Below are 23830 nucleotides of genomic sequence, written 5' to 3'. Positions count from 1 at the left end.
ACATCCACCTAAACACAAGCCACCCAGGAAGATCTAATACTTTATAACAAACTTCAGACTTTTAACACAAAAGACAAAAAGCCTTGAATACCAGCAGTGCCTGGGGTGGGAGCTGTGTCCTTTGCTGGAGAGAGGCACAGCAATAAAGCAAATGGCAGCAATCCCTGCCAATGTGACCAGGGGCAATACACACCAGCCAGGAGCTGCAGGAGCTTCCTTCTATCACCAGAAGCATCTCTGCACCCTGCCCATCAGCCCAGTGTCAGCTGTGGCCCATTCCAGATGCTCCAGAGGAGGAGGGAAGAACAAACAAACCCAGAGGGCAAGTTAGGCATGAAAAAAAGGAGGAAAAAACAAAACAAAACATCACCTCATGCCTGTGAGGAAGCCCTCGAGCAAAGGCATGAGATGTGTTTCAGACTCTAAAAAGGGCTTTCCACCAAAAAGAAAAAAATCATCATATGAAAAACAGGAGAGAAAAAGGTAGCTCCAAACACATGCAAGCAAAATGGCAGGGGGTTGGAACTGGATGAACTTTAAGGTCCATTCCAACCAAAGGCTTTCTATGATTCTATGAAAACAGACAAAATTCTGAGGTGTTTGAAATCAATAACAAATCCCTCAAAATTTATTTGTGCTAGCTTTTGAGGTGAACACATTTAAGTAGATTCCTACATTTATTTCTAAATAAGAGATGTGTAGCTCTTGAAATGTCTTCTTGGGATGTGTTAATTTTGATAGGAAAATGAAAGGTGCTAATTTGTCCCTGTCGCCGTATAATATTAAACAGTTAAATGTGGGCTGATTTTGGAAACAGTGCATGGCAGACACACTTGAAAAAATAATTCAAAAGGTACTGAAAGAATAATCTTTTCCAAATCTGTCAACAAGATTCTATCCACTGTTCCTGGCAAGAAATCTAGTTTAATTTGGTAAAACAATCACTTTTGCTCTCCCAAACATTGTAAAACAAGTGGGGTCATGGAAAGAAAAGTGGGAACATTAAAAAGACCCTTGATAAATAATCAGGACTGTGCTGCTGTTATCGTGGGGTATTTCCAAGGACCTGCACAGGTTTTAAAAGTACAAGTAAATGAGAAGGGCAGGAGGGAGCCCAGACTGCAAGGGCTGAGGGCTGCAAATTCAATTCACCGCGTGGTTTTGCTGTGAATGCTTTTCCAGCTCTCACACCATTACATAGGATGTAGCATCATAATGATGTCAACTCTTGGACCAAAGAACAAGCTGATTTAAGTTTTATGAGGGGAAGGATGAATACTTTCAAAGGAATGGTGAACCAAATAATACAGAAGTGGTAGGATCACAGTTCAGGGAACTCACGGTTAACGCTTTGAACTATTTTTGGAAAGGTACTGCAAGTTCAGGGATAGCTGGATGGAAAAGGCCTGCACAGCTCGAGCAAAAGCATTGACAATTTGCTACCAAATTTGCAGGGAGAGAATCAAAACCTCTCTTCCCTTTTACTGAAGGTGACTGCTGTAGCAGGGCTGCTCTGTGTGCTTGTGAATGAGCATCAGAGGCTGTGCAAAGCCTTCCCTCCCTGGGACAAAGGACAAACACTCACCTTGCATTCCAATCAGCACAAACCCCTCTCTGCTTTCTTCAGGATTCTCCAAGGCTCAGGGTAGCAGGATGGTGCAGGATCCAGGCTCCCTGCATCCCTGCCTTGCCTACAGCAGGAGCAGCCCCTCCTCGTCAGTCCCATCTCTCCCCAGGTGCTGAGACCTTGTCCTGCCCAACCGAGGAGGTGCTGCATCCACACGGTTTTAGCCCCAGCATTTTCAGTCTATAGGGAAATAAAACCTCCCTGGAATTCAGATACAAAAGAAAGCACAGGTATGGAGGTTTTCAATCAAAGCCACTGCTGTTTCTGCATGGGAGCAGGTTAATAATTCCTTCCCCAAACTCCCTTTGGAAAATCACTGCAGATGACTTCTGCCAGCTCTTGCTATGTTTTTCTCTCCTTTAAATGTATACTTGAGAATATCCAGTTATTGCAGATCACCAGGAACACACAAGGAATGGATTGCTTTATAAGCTTTACTACAATTATGGATAATGTTGGAAATGTATACTGTATATTTCCTGTATGGTGGGACTGCTACAAGCACAGAAAATCCACATTGAAGGGGATTTCTATGCAAGCTATGCAGCAGATGAAGATTGTATTGCAAGCTTGAATTACTGATTCAAGCTGCTTCTTTGCCTCTCCCCACCCACTTCTCTAATAGCTTTTAAACTTAAATAGCCATATAAGTTAAAATGTTCTTTTATAGGGTGAAATAAACAGATTTTATGGTTCAGAAACTGCAAGTTTAGAGATCAACACTTTACCACTAATTCATGCAGGTTCAAGCTAAGGAAATGGCTCATTTTCCTCACTACAGTCTCTGAGACTTTTTTTTCCTCAAAAAATCCTAGATGCATTTTAAATTAGATGTTATGAAAACTCTGGGTGCAGACAATGCTTTCCTCTTGACAAAGTACATCTAGGTTGCTGCATTCCAGGTCCCAGATCACATAAAATCAGAGGAAAGTGACTGCTGAAAACCTCATATTTGCTGAAAATTGGTACAAAACTTTAGAATTTACTGTACACATTATTGATAGCACCTAAAGCACACAAATAGAAAACACCCAACAAAATAATAATTTTTTAAAAAACACAAGAAAGCTTACATATGCCACTCTGGGAATCTAAAAACTCTCATGACTGCAAATGTAATTTATATTTAAACTCTCAAAAGTACTGCAAAGAATATTTATCCCCAGTCTATTCAGTACAATTCTTTCCAGTGGAATAGTAGGAAATACCAGTTCCAGCTGTCCCAGGAAAGCTGAGGAGAAGCAGGACTGACAAGCCCCATACCTCCTACAACACATTTCCATTACTAGAGTTATTCATTGGACTTCATGGGTAACGCTGGCATTCCAGTGAGCCAGGGGAATAACCATGACCCAGAGATGTGAATTCCAGATGCATGCAGAAATAATTGGAGGGTACAAAACCCCAGGAAGATACAGCTTGGAAAACTTGGTATGATCTGAATGCACAGAAAATTATTTTCAAACCAAGGAAGAGCAAGAACTGATTCTACCGAGCAGTGGGAGACCCTGCCCTAAATACTCTAAAGATAAATTGTGGTGCCCTGGTAATTTTATCAGAAAAATTACAGTGATTATGTTTCACTTGTCCATCTATCTGTTTATTCAACCCTCATCACTATGATTTTTGAGTGTCTCATATATCCAGTAACAGCATGGGTGTATTTTTCTTCCTGTTTATCAGCTACATTAACCAGCATTTAAGTGGTTAAAATGGAGGTTTTGTTTCCAAGCAAAGATAATCCTGTTCCTGAGGACACCAGTAATGGTGGTATATGACAACATAATCAGCAGCACAAGGATATAAACAACTCCCAATTATCCCAAACCAAAATTTTTGAACATCTTGTTACATTTTTTCCTTAGGCCTTAAAATTACTGAGTTGTTATGGTTGGATGCTTTGTGGTGAATAAATCTAGAGTAATTCCCTGGAAAGAGTGAATTGCACCGAAATTCTGTTAGTGCAAAAGACCACAGTACCAAGCTTGCCCTGGCTTTCCCATCCATGGGGGAAAAAAACCAGACCACGTTCTCATCGTGTGGAGACAGGAGATAAAGGGGGAGGAGCAGTGGGATGTGATTTCTAGGAAGGGGGAAGCAGCTGCATGGAAAACAGGCAAGAGGGAGAGCGCATTGAGAACGCCACGCAACAGTCGCATTTCTTGCACTTTTGCTTCTGTCAAAGGGCCAAATTCCCTGTGCCTCCAGGTGAGTAACAAAACAGCAAGTATGAGAAAACCCCACTGCACACAAACACAACCTGAATGGAATTTGAGAGGATCCATGGGCGCCGTTTCCCACACGGGGTGCACGGAGCACCCGTCGTGTCTCAGAGCTCTCACACAGATAGGAACACGAGATTCTGTGCTAGGAACAGAGATGTCACAGGACAAGGCATCCAGATCTGAAGACAGATCAAAGTAACCACACTGAGAGCCAAATCCAAGCTTGGGCTTTGAATATACCTCCAAAACATGGATGTTTTTGGAGCTAGAGTTTGGGTTCTGTCATCCATCTAATCTTGAAATGGGTGGATCAAAGATGTTCAGTCTGAGGCTTAGCAAAGTGCTAACAGATACTTTTGAATAGAAATAGTTCAGTGAAATGCTCCAAGCAAGAAATAAACTTGTTGGTGGGCAAGTCATGAAGCGAAAAAGTGAAACTGGCCGAGGAAATTGCTGGGTACCTATTGATTGCTTCGATATGTTACCTTGTGAGGTTGGATTTACGCGCAACAGGAGTGAAGGAGAGGCACAACGTGGTTGAGGAATTGGACCAGAAAGTTGGTAGCAATGCCAGAAAAGACTGGAAATTAAGAAGGATGCCCAGTGGTTTGAGCACTGGCTTGGAAACCAGCAGCAATCATATGTTTGGTTCTCCATCCCAAATTTCCTGTATGACCTTGGCCAAGTCATCCAGTGCCTCAGCTTCCAACGACTCAAATGGAGCTCATAAACCTTGTTAAAAAATAAGAAGACTTGTAGGGATGAAGGACCATCTCTCACCCACTGCATCCTCACAGCTTAAAGGTGGCTTGATGTAATCATTAAACAAAGGAGACTGGATGGCTTGCTGAAATATTCCAAATAAAAACACAGATACACAATTATAGAAAAGAACTGCCTGCAGAACACTTCAAGCTGTGGAGACAAGCCTGGTTATAGATCTTCCAACATTTCCATGCTCTAAGGAAGCCACACTCCTGTTCAAGCTATAGGAAAAACACACAAAACATTGCACAGCTCTGGCTGGCACTGGCATTTGCTCTGTAGATGGCACAAGTGCTAACCTTATTTTCTACAATGTTTATGCCAATGGAAAGTGGAAATAACTGTAGGAATGAATCCTGACATACATATGTGTGACATCTGGCCACATCAACACTATCATTTATTCCAGAGCATGCATTTTCCTGGCCACCATTTTTCAGCCTACCTTAGTCAACTGGAATAACAATTTTGGCCAGTACAAATTTTTGACCTGAAGTCTGTGTAGATCTGAAAGGAATTTCCCTTTCAACACACATGATCTTCCATTAAGCAAAGCCAGTTCCATGATTCCTGGAAGAATTAAGAGGTACAAATACCCTGTAACTCTGGAACCTTGCAGTTAATGCTTTGGTCTCCTTTTAAGAGACAATAAGTTAATTCTTTCACACCTAGTTCTGGTGGGTCATTTAGGGACAGTCTTATCACTCCATGAGTAAAGGTACTTTCCTAAATAATTCAAAATCTCAGATGCTGTTTATTCTTCAGCTCTAACTGACCAAGTGCTATGCAAATTTTAGAGTAAAAAATATGCATTCAGGCTTGCAGATGGAATTACATCCTAGATGGGTTGCTGTGTTCTGGAGAAAACAAAGGATAAGAATTTAAGAATCATGGAGAGTTTTCTCCTGCTGTTACACATATTCCCTTCATCAATAGTGGCAATTAGAGAGGACCAAGAATTTCTACTACTGTGTCATCCCAGCTTGGCCTATAGCACTTCCTGGAGAAGGAGTTTTCTTGAGGAATAGATGTCAAGGGAACAACACCCTTGGGGCAACTGTTAGTACAGAGTATAGAAAAGAAGCAACCACTTAAATACCTACAAAATTAGAAGCTGAATTTCTACTGAAAGCCAAGTGAATGTTTGCATGAAAGGTCAAGCTTGATAAAGATATTTGGGCAATAAAAACAATGAAAATTACCAAATCAATCAGTAAAATCAGAGCAATGGCAATAATCAGCAAACACATAAAAAAATTAAAACTGAGCTTACAACAAAATACGGATTTAAAAGGAATTAGAAGTTGAAGCTTTTCCTCCTCTTAAGTATTCCTTTGAGCTATGATTTTCAAACTTGCATTCAGCTGCTGCTTAAGCCTGATAGCTGTGAAACTCAGGAGTGCCTGGCAGACTGTATTTAAAGTCCCCAGAAGCCTGCATGGTGCTTCACTTGCAGTACAGAACTGCTCTGTTTGGAGGGGGCAAAGCTGTTGCCTTCCTGCTGGAAATGTTAAGGCAAATTGTGGAAAACAAGGGTTATGTCCCAAACCTTGCTCCCTCATTGCTTTACACTTTTCCATTTTGGGAATGCAGCTCCCATTGACACTTATAACTGGGAGAAAATGCTGGGAGAAGATGCTCAGGTCTAAAACTTGCTATTTCCTGTCTCTACAGGAGGTCACTTAGCAAAGACATCCAGATCCATGCATCTGTCTCATGTGAGGACGTGGTATTTTCCTTTTCCAAGCAATGTCCAGCTGCAAACCACAGAAGCCTCTTTAGCCACAGAGACATAAAGATGCATCAGAGCACATTCTCACAAATTACATGCATCTTTATGCAGAAGCAAAGCCAAAGTTAGCTGCTTCCCCCTGTACTGTAAAAATTCCTGTACAGATTATACACCTTATTAATTCTAGACCAGTGAACTTTCCTCCTAGTTTAAAATGAAGTGTTACATTATTAGTCAGGCTTCCCAGCAACTTTTGATAAAAATGGTGTTTTTATTGCTGTATAAAAAATACAAGGCAAGTTAAATGTTCAGTATTTTCTTATAAAATATTTAAGTTTATAAACTGTTGCAAACAGGCTGGTGTTTATATAATATTCACAGACATCTCTAATGCCTCTCATGAAAGCTAATGTGTAAGCTCTTAGCTACTGCAAAAGGGCTTTAAAGATGCTCTGCCCATCTTAAAGTGTAATTCTACATAGTCTGAAGAGCTACTTTGATAACAGTTTGTTTTGAGCTCAATGTTTATTCCTCCCACTGCTGTCTAGGCTGAAATTTGCTTACTTTATGAGTGAGGGCCCCAGTGCATTTAAAATTTAAATACCTGACTAGGACACACTTACTCAGCAGAAAGCACACACATGCCTAATTTCAGGTACATGCTTACATCCCTTATGTCTCAGGACTCAAATCATACGCCCACACTATTTAACAGACAGAAAAGCAGTTGGAAACACAGACATTTCTGAGGCAGAAGAATGTATTTCCCAAAGGAAATAAGCTCTAATGACTTCTTTTCCAGGTATTGCCCCACTCTCTACCACTACTAAGAAACAAAACAGTTGTTTCAGCTTCTGAGTTGCTGTAAATCTTGTGTGCTCCTGTAGATATTTTATTTTTGTTGCTAAAATCAATAGTAAAGCTACTGAGACTACAAGCACACAACTGCTCCTACATCCAACAAAATGCCAAGCAGAAGTGGGATTCTTCCCCCCACCAGCAGACTGCCAGCTGTCATATCTGCACCTTGTGACGCTTTGATGTGAAACACCAGGAAGAGTCAAGAATATTTGTAATTCTGAGTGCCTGGTTCAGAACAGAACCAAGAGAGGCTCTCCATGGACTTCTTCAGCTCATTCAGAGGCAGCAGAGCTGATGCAAGAAGACTGCAAGTCTCAGCCACACATCCTGATGCCAGCAGCTGACCAGCACAGTCTGAAGAGAGTCGTGGCATTCCCTTCAAACCTATTTCCACTACACTTCAAGTGTAAACTTGGATCAAATGTGGTTCTGAATCCAAAGGCTCAGAGTGAGGATCTCAGGTTACACTCATCTGGCTCTACTCAATGTCTTCAGAGCATTGAAGCCCAGCAATCACTTTATGGCTTCTGCAGATGGAGCATTTGCAGCACTTTATACTTGAAAAAGGCCCAGTGGTTGGTGATCAGTACCAAACCACCAACCAGCTCCACTGAATGACAGCCTTTGTGCTCCCTCACACAAGTCACAGACTGAAAAACAGCAGTGCAAGCTCCCAGAGCAATGGGAGCTATGAAGGAGCAATTTCCATATCTACCTCCTCCTTCCCACAGCTACATTCTGTGAGCTCCACCACAGCAGATTGCCAGGGGATGGTCAGAGCTGTGGTCTCACATCAGGGGCAGGAGCTTCTCACACATGCTTTGGGCCAGGTGAAGACAGCCACAAGCTGGATGGCAACTCCACGTCTGAGGAGCAAGAAAAAGCTGCAGGAATGGAGCAGATGAACTGTAACCAAGTACAAAAGCCTGAAATGGGGATCACATGAGTGCCACACAAATAAACCTCATGAAAGAAACAGCTCTGAAATTCTGTGAGATCTATGAGTTCCAGGGTTTGGGATCTGTTGGAGAAATATTGCCAGGATCTCACTGTGTACTGGATAAATAAGGTGCACACTGACCCTCAGCCTTAGCCTGCCTGTGCTGGGACTTTGACCATCTAAATGAAATCACAGATTAATATGGTGGGAGTCAGTCAAGTGCTAGAAAAAAGTTCTAAAACTCACTTATCCCAGTCAAAGGACTGATTAAAGGAAAGCATGTCACCAGACTATTCCTCTGGTCAGCCATACTCATAAATAAATATGGGTTGTAAAAGTAAAGGAGCACGGGCAGCTGTAGGATACACTGGGAGAGTATCTTTCCCCTCTACAGCACACAGATGATTCCAGTCTCAGAGCTTTTTCTATTTATTTGTGATGACTGAAACATAGTTTGTACTTGATTTTAAGGAAAGTTACAACGAGGAGTAACATAATGTGCTGTTTTCCAGGAAACATGTGGCAGAGCTGGTATTCATCAATGTGCAGCACATGTGGCAGGTTGTCTGATGGGAGAGGAAAACCTGCACTTGACAGAAAGTGCATTCAGAGAAGACTTAAAAGAGAAACTAGATGTTCTTATATCCCACTCTGTTACTCATACAGTGCCCAAAAGTAACTCTAGCCTGCTTTTTCTTCTTTACATCACCTTTCAAGGGTGTGGGGGAGTACTTGGCACCTTCTGTTGTCTGCATCCCATGCTTACAGATAATCTGAAAATTTTCTGGTTTAACCACATTATATATAATAGCCAAAAATGTAGGGGACTGGAGCTGTCCTCAGGGTATTCCCAACAGCTCTTCTCCTGTGAAGAACACCATATTTTTATGTTGTTCCCCTGTGCAATTTACAGGGTCTGTGGTCATGGAGGGGAAGTTCCACAGCACTAAAAGGCCTCAAGCAACTCCAGAACAAGAGCTCTTATCCTGCGAGAAACTTTTCAGAGCCCTTAAAGGTCTTTTTACTCCTGCATTAGGTGTAAGCTAACTATTTTTCCCCATCATTGAACAGCTCTGCCAAATTACGGGTCTGTGTCCTTGAGAAAACTCATCCTCTACAGTAAATGCAGAAACACCTAAAATTCCCCCTCAACTCTTGCAGAATGACAGACAAAGCCAGTGCAGCAGAACATATTTCTGCTAAACCTCACACAAGCAGTAATTCCTTCACAGATCCAGCCTTTCTGGAGGATCCTTCTCCATCCACATCTAAATGCCTTCCCTTAAAGCTTTGCAAGCCAGGACTGGGCAAAGTGACAGGTCCTTCCTGCTTTTTGGGTTTTGATATACAGTGATTTCATCTCTGGTATCTGCACACAGTGGCCAGAAAGGTGCCCACTCTTTTGGTACGTAAATGGCATCTGATTCATAGAGCAATACAGAACAACACAAATACCTGCACAGACAAACAGCTGTTCTCAAAGATCCTCTCTACAGTGCTAGAGGCACTGAACATGACCTTCAAAGGTTCTTTGTGTGGTAAATTAACTCTCCTCAAAGCATGAATTTATAGAAGGGAAAAAAACCCAGAGAACATCAAGACTAAAGAGCTTTCCTTTTCAGGAGAACAACATTCTGGTAAATTAAAAAAGAAATTAAAATAAATAATTATAAGTGAGGAACAGCCTGAAAATACTCCCATCTCTGCCCTTTTTAATTTAATGAGGGGCATTAATTAATACTGCCAGTAATAGATTGTTGTGGTAACTCATCACTACCTCTACAACCCAGCTGTAATCAGACAGAAAGGTATCAAGGGTTGGCCAGTGCAATCATTATCAGATTGAGATTATTCAAAGAAAGAAAAAAAAAAAAAGAGCAAGAGGGTTTTTTAAAAAATGAACCTTTGTTTATTTGATTAACTCCTTGCCATCTATTTTAATTCTTCCCTTTTCTTCACGTAGTCATTTTCCACTCATCTCTCCCAGCTCCTCTGCTTGCTTTGCTTAGCAATGCACTTCTTGCAAGCACATGAAAACTATTCCAATGGTACCAATCATGCATATTCTCAAAAGGCAGGCTTACCCTAAAAAGCACTCAGAGTCAGAACAAGATGCAAGACAAGTGGATCCAGCAAATGAATAGGAGGCATCACAGTGAGACAATTATGATGAATATAAATAAGCTGGCGAAAAGAAATATCATTTCACTGAAACATGCAATTTTGCTGAACCCAAAATCATTCTTGGAGACAAATCTGTCTTCAGAGAGCTTTCAGGATGAGGAATTTTGAGGTTGCGTCAGCTGTGATCAAAGGGAGCAACATCACAGATATTAAACTGAGTCTGTCCTCACCCTGCAATGGTAAATCCTGAATGTGAGAATTGCCATTGTCTGACCATCTCAGGTGCAAAGCTCACCAGAGCCATTTTTGGGAAGGAGAAACGGTTTCAATGAACTTAGTCCACATCCTCTCTTGCTCTTATTTAGAAGTCACTGTGCAGCACTAGGTAGAAACACCTGAGCTAATCCAGCAGGAAGCAGCTGGAGTGGAGAGAGCAGCACAGACACACTCAGCTGCCCAGAGCCATCAGGTGGAGATCCCCACCAGCACACACTGCAGGGGAGCAGCTCGGGCAGGTACAGGGCTGTACAGCCCCCTCTGGACATGCACAGCCTCCTCTGGACATGCACAGCCCCCTCTGGACATGCACAGCCTCCTCTGGACATGCACAAACTCCTCTGGACATGCACAGCCCCCTCTGGACATGCACAAACTCCTCTGGACATCCACAGCCCCCTCTGGGCAGCCACAGCCCCCTCTGGGCAGCCACAGCCCCCTCTGGACATCCACAGCCCCCTCTGGGCAGCCACAGCCCCCTCTGGACATGCACAAACTCCTCTGGACATGCACAAACTCCTCTGGACATGCACAAACTCCTCTGGACATCCACAGCCTCCTCTGGACATCCACAGCCCCCTCTGGACATCCAGAGCCTCCTCTGGGCTCTGCACACACCTCTCTGCTTTAGCCTGAACAGTTAAAGCTGTAGAAGCTCGTGGAGCACTGCACATTTCTGACATGATCTGATGTCAGAAATCTGATCACCCAAACACTGCCAGTAAGTCAGGTTAGCAATGATCTAGAGGATGAAAAACATCTACCAAAATACAGCAGTTTTGAGGGGTTTATTGTAGGTTATTTCTTTTCACTTTTTTTTTTTTTTTTTTTTTACTTTTTTGCCCATTAGGGAATTCCTAATAGTTCCAAAGTGATATTAATTGGCTTGCAGCTCCACATAGATTGTCAAACTGCTGATCAGCTGGTGGGCACACCGTGCTTTCCCAGCAGATTTCTTTCCCAGCTGGATTTGCCATCTGAAAGGTCCTTCCCATTTCCAGCTCTGCAATCCTTCCAGGCAGAAGGGAGAAAAGGAACAGGCAGATGCCTTTCCACAGAGATGTAACAAGCCTAGCAGGTTCTCATCATGTCAATAACAATCTAATCAGGCTGCATTATACTGAGGGGAAAATGAGGTCTCTGACTTTGCCAGAACACTTCACACATCCGCTTGCTCTTACAAACACATACAACACACTCCAGTTTCCAGATGCAGATAAGGATAACCACAGTGTGGAAAACAATCCAAGAACTAGGCTAGCCAACTCCTAGCTGGACCTCAGCCTCTTTCCACCTCCTCTCCTTGCTCTGGAATAACAATTGCTGCCTGTAAATTTAATGAAATTTCACAGACAACTGCTTCGTGTTGGTGTGGCAGACAGTGCCCTGCTGCTCTGAGCAAACACAGGAAAGCTGCTCCCACCTTGCCTCTCCCCCTGTCCTGCTGTAATCACAGGGAAACCTGCAAACCTAGCTATGCCCAGGAAGCAGGGATTTGTGCTGGAAGATTCCTCATGGCACCTTGAGAAAGAACAGCTGCAAGGATCCCTCCTCCCTACAAGGGCAACCAGCTGGAAGAACACAATACAGAATACAGAATACAGAAATGCCCTGCAGCTCACCAAAAATCAGTACCCCAGGATTTTCTGTGCACTCCAATTCCTACCAGAGCTCCCTCCCCAGGCAGGGCTGATTAAAGCTGACCTAACCCTGAGGGTCTGATCTTCAGATGACCATAGTTAAACCTGAATTAGTCACTGACTTGTGAATCAGAGAGTAAAGAACCACTCCAGACAGCAGAGCTGCATGCTGGCTGCTTCTCAGGTGAGCTCCAAGGCAAGGATTCATATCCAGTAGCAATCTGTTTTTGTGGGAAAAAAAAAAAAAAAAGAAAAAAAAAAGAAATTATAAAACAGCAAAATAGGATTCTGAGTCCAGACTCACTGCCTTCAGGAAGGGGGAGGATTTTTATTTTTTCCTTTCCTGGCTGATTACCTAAGGAAAAAAAAAATAGAGAGAGAAAAAAAAATTACAAGCTCCAGTGAATGAAAAAGAACCTTTTAGTCCAAACTCCTCGGTCAGGCCATCCAAATTCCCGGTCGCCTTGATCTCTTTTCCAGCCAATGAGCTCCTCTTAAGCTCTGACTGATGGTGTTGTATATTTAAAAATGTGTTTATTCTGACAATTTGCTCCTCTTTTATGTAAGAGGACAGGGAAGCAACTCATCCCCAAAACCTCAAGGAAAGAGCACAAACCTTGGCTGCAAGGCTATTTGGCTCCCTGAAGACTGTTGATTCTTGGACAAACTGTTATTCCATCCCTAAAAGATGTACTTACCCTGAAAAAAAAAATGCACACTCAAACATACAACTGGGTATTAAGAGCTTTGGTAGATCTGTGACTCTGGCCTTGTGACTCAAGTGTCAGCTGCTTCTGCAGAAATGGACATGGTAGTGGAAAAAAAAAAAATAAAATCCCAAACCAAAAAACAAAGGAAGGGCGAACACTGAGCTGCCCAGAGCTGGACTGAGCTGAACTTCCATGGCCAAGCCACTAACACTGGGTTCTCCTCAGTGCCTCAGTGTCAGTGAGGTTATGGAAACCAGAGAGGCAAACAAGTGGGAATTTCTAAACAGATCAAGGGCTAAAGGAAGGGGAAAAAAGGGTGTGGGGGAGAATAGTCAGAGAACATCCGTTCTGTGGAGGGCTGGGTGTTTCTCAGGGTACCCAGGAGAAGGGGAGATATGGCTGTACAAGAGAGGTCAGCGGCTATGAGATCACATCACCCCTTTCCTCTTCCCCTTGGCTGCCTCTTAACTCTCCCTTCTGAGTGCATTTCCCTTTGCTTGTGGGAAAAGCATATTCCACCAGCCCTCTTAAAAAGCATGTTACAGTGGCACAGCCTGAAATAGAAACCAGATTTTTGCCTTTCAAGACCCCTGCCTTAGCCTCCACTGCTAAGCAGAAAAGACAGGACTGGAAAGGTGTGCACAGCCCCACCCAGAGAGCACATGAATTACTCCAAACAGACCTGGTGGGCCTCCTTATTCCCTTTCACTCCCTTTTCGTAATGAGTTCAACCCTGGTTTTAACAGGAATGCCTGCACAGACATGGTGGAAATACATCTCCAGATCTGCACAAGCCTCTGCATGCTCAGGGGTCAGCAGGCCTGAAAACGATGACCAGAGAACCACATGATGAATGGAGCACAGGCACCAGATTAAGATGGACTTTTAAGTCCAGTTTCAAGAAATCTCTATTTCAATTAATCCCCCTATTTTTGCTACCATTGCCTAACTTAAACATTAGTCTATTATTTGTCTTGTTTTTGCACAACCTATTTGTAGTTAGCACAGATCGCCTTTAACAAAACCAAAAAGCAGCACCTGAGCTCCTCATCTCCCAGGCTGCACCCTCACTCTCCATGGCCTCATTCCCAAGGGTTTCCCCAGTGAAGGTCACTGCTGATATCCAGACCCTGCTCTTCTGGGACATCACCCAGGTGCTGTCCTGGGGAGAAAATGGGCTGAAGGTTTCACTGAAGGAGAGGGGACACGACCTCCATGGAGGTGGCCGAGAGCCATGGCAGCCCTAGGAGCAGCAGGCAGGCTGAGTGAGTCCCTGCCAGCCCCTGCCTGCAGCTGAGCTGCTGGATGAGCCTTGGCCAGGCTCACACTGAGCACCTGCCCACAGTTCATAGCCCCCACCAGCAGGACCCCAGTGCTCTCCTCCATGCCCACTTCCAGGCTGCTAATAAGAATGGAAAAGGATAAGAAATCCATGCCTGGTTATCTTCAGATGGCATTGGCTCTGGAATTCAGCCAGACAACCATCCTGGACCAGCAGCTTCCTTGCAAAAAAAAAAAAAATTCCTGCAAATCCTCCTACCTGAGGCAGCCCTGCATTTCCCACCCACATTCAGTTTTCCCTGAATCTTTCCAGATGGGACATGTGGCACTTAGGGACATGGTTTAATGGTGTAATTGGCAGTGCTAGATTAACAGTTGGGCTCTATGATTGTAGAGTTCCTTTCCAACCTAAGCAGCTCTGTGATTCAGGCAGCACTGAAAGGGCTCGTGACCTGCGGGCCAGTGTCAGGGCTGCTCAGATCCCATTGATCTCCTCCCTTTTAACTTGGCAGAAAGCTCAAGTTTTCACAAACTATTCTCTTTAACCTCTGTGAGGAAGGAGAGATCTCAGGGATTTGGTCTTAAGGCTGCATTAGCAGGCAAAGGAGCTTGTTTGGGATTCTGCTCAGGGAAGGGCGGCTCAGAGGAGCAGGTGGGAATGTCAAAGGCAGAGCAACACCAAAGGAGATGGTTGTGTTTTTCAACGAGCTCTGCTGCTAAACATGCCAGAGACCAGGAGCTAGGAGGGAGGGAAAGGGTGAATGGTGACATGGAGTAAGGGAGAGAAAGCCTGAGCCAGCAAGACAAGCATCCTGAGTCACGCTGCTGGGGAGGTGAGGCTGCTCTGCCAAGGAAAGGCTGACAGAAGAAGTCAGATGCCTGGAGTAATTCCACAATGTTGTAAAAAAAAATAAAAATAAATAAATAAATTTACAAAGGGCTAGTGCAATCCTAGCCACAACCAGAATGCAAGATCCCACTGATGTGGACACCAGCCACCCACAGCTCCGACTGCCAGAGCTGCCCCTGTTTGTGTGTATGACCAAGGGGGCGAGCAAGGGGCTGGGCACGGTCTGTGCCAGGGGTTTGGGTGAGCAGCAGCCCCAGAGCAGCTCCTGATTGATCACCAGGCATGGAGGCAGAGGGAGCTCCATGCACAGCCCCCTTGGCCATGGCCAGCACCCCTGCAAGCCTCGAGAGGAGCCGGGGGCTCAGCCCCAAAGCCCAAGGTGGGAGGGAGCCCAGCCCTGTGCCCGTCCCAGCCCCGCCTTGCTCAGCCCTGGAAGCACCACAGCTGTGAGCATGGCCAAGATGAACATTTTTAGATGAGAGAGGAGCTTGTTTTGCTGACTCATAGATGTGATTGTCATAAAGATGCAGGGAATTTGTTGAACCCTGGTTTCACTTTGCTTAGGTCTCCAGAGCTTCTGTCTATGGCTATAATCCTTTTCTAACTTCAATTTTCTGCTGTAAAACCTCCTACATTTCACTGAGCTTTTAATTAGAAATGCAACAATGAAAATCTTTACAATTTTTAAATATATACCAGAAGCTCTATGCTACACACCAAGGCCTTTGAAAACACACCAGAGTTTCTCTGCTAGCAAACCTCAGCCATTTTTTTTAACTGACAAAGTGTAAAGTGAATACAAAATCCTGAAAAATGAAAATAACCTTTTTTTTTCCATCATTACTTAGGCATTTATAAAGCACAACATTTCCTAGTCCTCTGAGAACTGGGGTAAAGTTGGGACTGACAACAGGAGGAAACCAGATTTCCATTTTGTCTTGTAAATATTTTTCTTGCACTGCTTTTCTTCAACACCAAGGGTCTAAGGACCCAGGCACAACAGTGTGTGTAGGCAGAAACGAGATCTTTCATTAGATGAACCGGAATAGCTGGGAAAATTAGATAAGTTTCCAGGTGCTTCCTAACCAGTCTCTCTTATACAGCCACTAAGACAAATCTATTGCAACCCCTTGAGCTGGAGGGCTCTGTGGGCTCTGCTGAGGTTTGCTTTCAGTCCTGGCTCCCAGAAGCACAAGTGCTTTTTACAGCCTACCTGACTGAAGGACAAGGGTTAGATCTCTTCAGTTTCAGAAAAGCGTCTGCTCACTCCTTAAACCAGCTAGGATCACTGAAATTCTTTAGTAGCTCTGCTTGCTGCCAGGCTCCTTTCTTTTCAACTGTGAAAAGAGTGATTTAGAGTATAAATACACAAACCCCATAAAAAAAAAAAAAAGCACAGATAAAACCAATTCCCTAATATGAAATATCATATCCACTCTTCTTAGTCCCTTCACAAGTTCAATTCTCACCAAAACCCACATCAGATAATGTCTGGTTGCTCCCCGAACAGCAACGTTGTGGTGTATCTGCTGAGAGCAGAACAGATGCCAGCTTATTTCAATGCCCTGTGACCAAGCCACCAGCTCCATCCCAACTCCATAAACCCCACAGAGAGAGAGGAGGAGGTTAAAATGCCCAGCAGTGAGCTCTGGCCAGGCAGCACAGACCTGTTATTCTGAGAACTCAGCAGATACAGATGGAAATCACTGATGGAAGAACAGGACACCAGAGAACAGAGAACCCTCGGTGATCTGAGTCTCAGCTTAGCAGTGTGAGGGGCTTCTGTGCATATGCACTGGAGGAAAAGAGCTCTCAGTGCTGCTAAAAATGATCTTAACCTCTGCAAATAAAAGCAATGATTGTGAAAGAGGTGGCAAGGTTGTTCTGGATACTCTAATTGAAAAGTGCTGCCATTTTCCTGCCTCCTCTGAATATGGTACTGCAGTTAATCAGAATTCAATGATAAATAGTGCTGGGAAGGAGAATGGGTTTTATTTGCTCTAAGCAGAGGACAGTCAGCAAAAAACCCACGAGGGGCTGTGAGGCAGAGATCAGCCTAACCTGGCACACAGACTCATGGGAGGATTTCAGCACCATCAGGGCAGCAACCACCACGCTCAGAGCTGCTGGAGCCCTGCTCACAGCTCAGCAGCCTGCAGAGCTCCTTCACACCCCACCAGCAGACCTCAGCAATGGGGCTGAACTCGGAGCAACAGGCCGTGCAGAAAGCCCAAAGGATGACTGAATATGAAGTTCTTCTTTGGAAGAACAATGGAAAAATCATCCAGCCAGGATCTGAATGAGTAACTGGTCCTGACACCTGAACTACCAGCAGTCCCAAGGGCTGCTTTAAAAAGAGTAACAAAATCACAAGATTTGTCAGCAGATTTTCATTATGAGGAAGCTGAGGTCAACCATATCTCTAAATTAATTTTCTAGTACATCTTGGTTAGACTTTAGGTAATAGTCCCTCCTCCACCCTCCCCCTCCGTTTTAATAAGTACAATTTACTAGAGTTGCATAAAAATGAGTAATACATTTGTTTCACTCAGACCCAATATGAAATGAGTCATTTCTTTCCAGCACATGACCAGGCTGTTATGTCTCTCCTAAGCACACCACAGAAAGATAAAGATGTTACTTTCTGCCCATAAACAGACAGAGTAAATCATCTGATTCTTTGAAGTGACAATGAGTTCACCTCCTGAAAAGGTCCATTTGAAGTGCACCTTTCCCTGTCCTACCCACATCCCCACAGCTGTGTCAGGCCCTGGGAAAGGGGCACATTCTTTGTTCCCAGACAAACCACGGCTATCTCTGGTTGACAAGGGGGGAAGGTTTGACAATGGGGCCCCAAAGGGAATAAACATGGCACCTTTATTTACAGATCCAAGGCTTGATAATCCAATCACCACATGCTCCATCCTCTTCAGGCTTTGAATGGCCAGTATTTATTCTTGCCCTGGTTTGGGTTTTCCTGCCCCTCTATCTTTGCAGCTCTCTGCCCCTCAGACACACTCCCTTTAGGAAGGTGCTGGGTTCTGCCTGGGACTATGAAGTGCAGGGTTTGTGGAGATAACATGATGGCATTGAAACTGCTTTTCTGTCTTCCCCAAGCTCAGCCTTGCCTTTTGGCTTTATCCCTCATGTTTGCACTAGAGGGAACTGCATAGGCCAGGGATTCCTTATCTTCTCATAAATTAGGCTAAACATAAGAGAACCTGGCCAACTAAACCAAGACAATTGTTCTCTCTTACAACAGATAAATTTATATTTAAAACTAAAAACTCAGCAGAAACAAACTCTCCAGCACAGGGTAGAGCCCTTTGACCTTTTTGCCCTGCCATCCCAAAGCAAAAGAGGGTTTTTGGCATCCACAAAGCTCTGCAGTGCTCCCAGTGCTGAGCCAGTCCCATCCCAGCAGCACCACACCTGGTTGTTCCATACCCCAAATCACTGACACAATGAAGGAGGGATCAACCCTACCTTGGCTCTGCAGTGGCAACAACATTCCTGCAAAATCTGTCAGGTTACATTGAAATTAGGGTGGATTCATTGAATTATTATTTTTCTTTGCTAAATTCACCTCTGACCAGTCCTTTGGTAAACATGGGTCTAAGTGAAACTGAAGAGTAAACATAAGTGCTAATCAAAGGCAGGATTAATGGTAAAACCAAAAACAGTTATTAACCTATTTACTTTAACACAGCCTGACAGAAACAGGTCATTGCATCCAAAATCTTACCTTAGGGAGGAGCTCCCATGTCCCTTCCACATCTTTTATATCTTCTCTGGCCTCCTTCACATCTGAATTCACAGAGCATGTTTTAAACATGCTGGTGGACGCTCCCCAGTGTCACTCTCATTGACAGCTCCAATCACTGTCAGCAAATGTAGCCTGGCAAGTCTCCCTGATAGAGTCTAACCCAACCTTGCCCTTCACTGCCCTCCAGAAACCAGCCCATAACTTACTGACTACAGAATTTGTCTTTTTCCTTCCCAAGGAAACCTCTTTACTGGACTAACTGACTTAGCAGGAAGAGACAAAACACCTTTCCTGCTCCCAAACCTCTTCTCAAGGTCAGGAATGGGAGCAGGAGATTTTTCATTCCCACTGGGGTATTAGTTTGTTCATTGGCTTTGTAGGACTGACTACAGCATTCACTGTAGTTCCAAATCCATGTGCAACTTTCAGATCTCTTACAGTAGTAATTGATGCATCAATTAACACATTTTCTGTGTGGGGATGCTCATCCTGCTCACAAATATCCAGCAGCATTGATGGCATCAGCAAAGTATTCCCTACATTTATGCATAGAACAAATTTGGTGCCAGCAAGGACGATTCAGTGTCCCACTATGCACAGAGATTTAAAGGTTTCCACCCTGCTTAATCAATAAGAAATTAGGAAAAAATGAGGGAAAACACAAAAATCTTGTTGTTATTTAAAGTTAGAGTCAGACACAAGATCTTTTTTCAAATGTTTTGATTTGGTAATAGTAAGAAATCATTGGTTTACACAAGACAACTGTATTCCTCTGGATTTGTACAAATGTGGCCAAGACCACAGTGCTGGTAAAAATTCCCAAAAGCTGCTCTTCTGCCTTCACATCTGCCTTGCAGATCCCATGACACTCCTGCAAGCTCAGCTCCCACCCACTTAGCACAATCCATGGAGCTACAAATGGGTGACCTGAAGCTCCTTTTCAGATCCCAAATCCAGAAGTTCTCTTGTATTGCTCAAAGTTTGACCTGCCAATAGTGAAATCACTTTTTTAAAATCTTTTTATATGAACTGTATATCACCATCTCTTCACTTCACAGTCTGAGCCAGTTTTTAATCCATTGCCTTCCACCACCTCAGTCCTGAGGGTGCACTGAGGTCATGTTTCCTATATTTTCTTTGAAATCATGAAACCTACAGGGAAAGGGGGAGTGGTGGTGAGTAGAGTGTATTTTAAGACCTTCTGTAACTCAAGACCTGGAGCTATAGGAAAGGACTGTGCATTGCAGCACTGATGATCAAATCATGAGTTGGCAACACTGGGCTTTCATTCAACTGAACCACAAATGCACTTGAAACACTGACTTGCTTTTCTCCTTTTGTTTCAGATCTGCTCAGCATCTTTGCTGACATAAAATGGCCAAGGTCATTTCTGCTCTGAATCAACATCAAAAAAGGGAAAGGAAGAAAAGTGAAAATATCACTCTCCAAATCTTCATCCCACAGCATATTCCAGAGGGCACAACTTGATCATACCTTCTCTCACTCTCCCATGACCTCTTGCAAAATAATCCCTCCTCACATGCAAGTTATAAAGCCAAGCAGTTCCTTTGACACTGAAAGTGCACACTGGCTGTGATGGCAAGATAAAAGTCATCCAACAACACACACAATTCCAGCTTATCTTGAGAAAAGTGATAGCTCAGCCACAAATGGTGAGGGCTGTGCAGTGAAAGCAACTTATCCAAGGTTATGGGGGATCCACATTATGGAGAACTCAGCCTCTCCCCCTGGGCTGATTCAGCACACAAGTCAGGCAAAAGGTCAGCTGCCCTAAATTGTGGATGGAGTACCCACACACCAAACTGCACAATAGTATCACCAGCTGGGGGCTAGGTACAAATCACAAACGGGATGGGACTGCTGGAACGTGCCTTGAGCTGTTTTATTTTTCAGCATCAGTCTCATTCCATGGTTATGACAATGGGAAGATGCCAGCAGCTCACATCCCAGGCAGCAGACAAAGAACTTAATGTTACAAGTTACTTTATAAGTTTCTTGACCAATCACACAAAGCAAAAGCACATTGACAGTAGTTCTATCCAACCACCATAAGCACAGGTACCTTTGGTTAAAACAATGCTTGCTTATTTCAAATACAATACCTGCTTATAAGCCTTAAAGCACAATGCACAGAGCTCCATTATTAAGCTTCAATCTTCCTAATATCTTGCTAGATAAACTTTTCTGTAGCTTAGGGAGTTATTCTAGACAAGTGTTAATACACAGACCATTGTTCTATTTGTCTTTGCTTCTCTACTTTTTAAATACTTTTTCTGCTGACCTATCTCATGGCTGCTGCTCAGCTCTAATCACAGTTCTACTGTCTGTGAGCCAAGCTGCACAACAGCACTCATCCAAAGCAGCGACCTTCCCCTTCCCAGAGCTCAGGAAGCACTTGCAGGACACGGCTGTGCTGTGCAACTGCCCCCAGACCAGCAGCCAGATGAGGCCTCTCACCATCACCAACACAAACCCTACAGCAGGTGACTCTTACTGGTTCAGGGTTGAGGCTGCTTCTCACTGCAGCCTGTGCAGGAGGGAAGTCAGCCTGTTTGGGATTGTGCTTCTCCTCCATTCTCAGGCACATGGGTGTAGGAACCACAGCATGCAGGGCCCAACTGTTAATCTAGCACTGCCAATTACACCATTAAACCATGTCCCTAAGTGCCACATGTCCCTAAGTGCCACAGCCTCACTGTAAGAATGGAAACCCCCAGCCCTAGGAAGTGCAGCATCATTTCCAGCCCAGGCTCTGCTCCTGGGGAAGCAGCCCCTTCACATCCATCTTTCCCTCAATACAATCCCACCTATTCCACTGCCCAGCAGAGAGGCAAACACCAAGCTCCAGATCCCCAAGGGTACTGCAGGTTCCTTTATGTATCAACTGCAAAAGCTGAGCCAAGCCCAGGGACAGCTTTAGGCTGTATGGTGTATCCAGGGGAAAAAGCAATTCTTGATCCTCTACCAAGGACCTCTGCTTGCTCTCAGACTCTCATCTCTCTGATCACAGCTAAGGAGTGAGAGAGGAAGGGCATGTTGTATTTTTTCCCTTTAGACAACGCTCCAAAAATTCCTGTGTTTGACTATGGAAAACGCAAATGATGTGGGTGTTTAAACTGATCACCCTGGCAGTGATTTAAAAAGGAACTACACAGAGCCAGGAAAGCCCAGATTTATAGAGCTGCAGCCTTGTTTCCTCCTAGCATGAGGAGAAAACCTGCCTGTATGCACATGTTTTTCCAGCCCCCAAATTTGTTATCTGTCCTGCTCTTACATCAGAAAGTATTTCTCAAAGATCTCTTCAGGTAAGCAGGAATAAAACCACAACGCCTTTTCAAGCAAGCCAAAAGTCATGAAGGCAGATAAAGCTACAGGCCTGTCTTTTTGCCTGCTCTTGGACACAAACATTTAGGTCACCGAGCAGGAGAAACTGTGGGCCAGTCTCTGCTCAGAAACCCCAGAATACATTTCCAAACAGCAAATGACACCTGAATAAAGAGCTGGCAAATGGGACAGGCCTGCTCTACTGCCATAGCTCACCTGCCATATGGGCTTCATCTCTTCATGTCCATCCTCAGCTGTTTTGCTGCATAATCATGCCTTTTTACAAGGTGCAGTGCTTTCTCCTGCTAACATCTTGGGAAGCCAAAGCACTCCAAATGCAATGGCTGGCATTAAGAGGAGAGTTATTGTTACACTTCTTACCCCTAGTTAAGCTCGATTTGGGCACAGATTGCAGGTGCAGAACAGACAGACAATTGCTGAGAGCAGAGAAAACACTGAAGTTCCTTGTCCAAGGCAGAAAAGGGGAGAGAAACAGGCTGGAGGATGGCTTGCTAATCGAAGCAAGCCATCCTCATCAATATCACTTTGCTTTGGCAGCTCTTCAGGATGGAAAAAAAAGGAAAAAAAAAAAAATCTCACTCCCCCTGTGCAACATGCTTTAATTGCTATGTGTATCACACACGGACGAGGAAATCCAGGGGGGCAGCAGCAACACGATGAGCTGCACCACCTTTATTGCTTCCAAGAGAAAATTCCTGCAGTTGGGAGCAGGAAGGGGGAAGGTGCATCCCCCTCTGACCCACAGGGCACATTCTTTGCCACTCCATCTGCCACCCCCAGCTGCTAAATCCTCTGTCACCAGCACAAGGTGATCTCGGAGCAAAGCCACTGCTAACATATGAAAGGAAACAATTTTGGCTGGTTGCCTCCTTAAAAACCCTGCTCTCCCCACCCCCTTCCTGCTCTTGCTCCCTGACATGTTTAAAGCATCTGAGCATCGAGGTACTGAGATATCACAGAGCGAGTTTCCCTTTCCTATCCTGCTCAGATGGCTCTTGTCAGCAGCTCCCTTCAGCCCTGCTCTCAGCCCCCTGTTTTCCATGAGGATTTCCTTCCCTCCTGCTCTGGAGCCACTGCTCTGGAGCTCACATTATTTGATTTCTTGGAGCCTACAGTCTGGAGCCAGAAAGGTTTGTCTGCTTCCCTGGGTTCAGCTAATAAATTGGGATCAGGGGGTCACACAGCAGGGGACTTGGAAGCCTGAGAGCCTCTGACACCATTTTTATTAGTTTTTACTATACATACCATTTCAGGAGCCGGGATGCCATCCCAGTGGGGCCCTACCCATTGCTTAGTAACTAAGATTTTGTAATCTAAGTTTTGACAAGGTCATTTTTTACCTTGGGAGAGGGTGGGGGAGGGAGAACCCCCACATACATTAATTACACAAACACTGTGGGGACAATGCAAATAGGAACCCATTTCCCTTTTGCATCAGGGCCAAGAATGAAAAATCTTTTTACTACAAGGCTATTACAAGCCACGCAGGCCAGGATATTTTAAAAGAGACACTGATACAGTCCTGTCCTCTGCTTGAAGATTGGATCAGTGCATTTCAGCCTTTCTGCTGTCTATCCCTAAAAACAACCTCATGCCATCAGCCAAAGTGAACAAACCTGGAGGTAGCCAAACAAACCTGGAGGTATCCACAGAGCCCTGATGCCCAA

General features: G+C 44.2%; 1 long non-coding RNA gene across 1 annotated transcript in view; it reads right to left on the bottom strand.

Annotated features, from left to right (window-relative positions):
* The window catches only part of LOC118694807 (uncharacterized), a 106062-nt gene that overhangs the window by 65774 nt on the left and 16458 nt on the right, over positions 1-23830 (bottom strand). The window contains exons 2-3 of the long non-coding RNA XR_008508668.1: positions 16245-16368; positions 12313-12411 (exon numbers count right to left, since the gene is read on the bottom strand). This is a non-coding gene — a long non-coding RNA (uncharacterized LOC118694807). The remainder of the gene's footprint in view (positions 1-12312; positions 12412-16244; positions 16369-23830) is intronic.

Source organism: Molothrus ater, chromosome 17 (assembly GCF_012460135.2).
Source record: "Molothrus ater isolate BHLD 08-10-18 breed brown headed cowbird chromosome 17, BPBGC_Mater_1.1, whole genome shotgun sequence".
Taxonomy (NCBI): domain Eukaryota; kingdom Metazoa; phylum Chordata; class Aves; order Passeriformes; family Icteridae; genus Molothrus; species Molothrus ater.
Note: the sequence above shows the minus strand (reverse complement) of the source record. Positions and strands in the feature narration are given on the sequence as shown.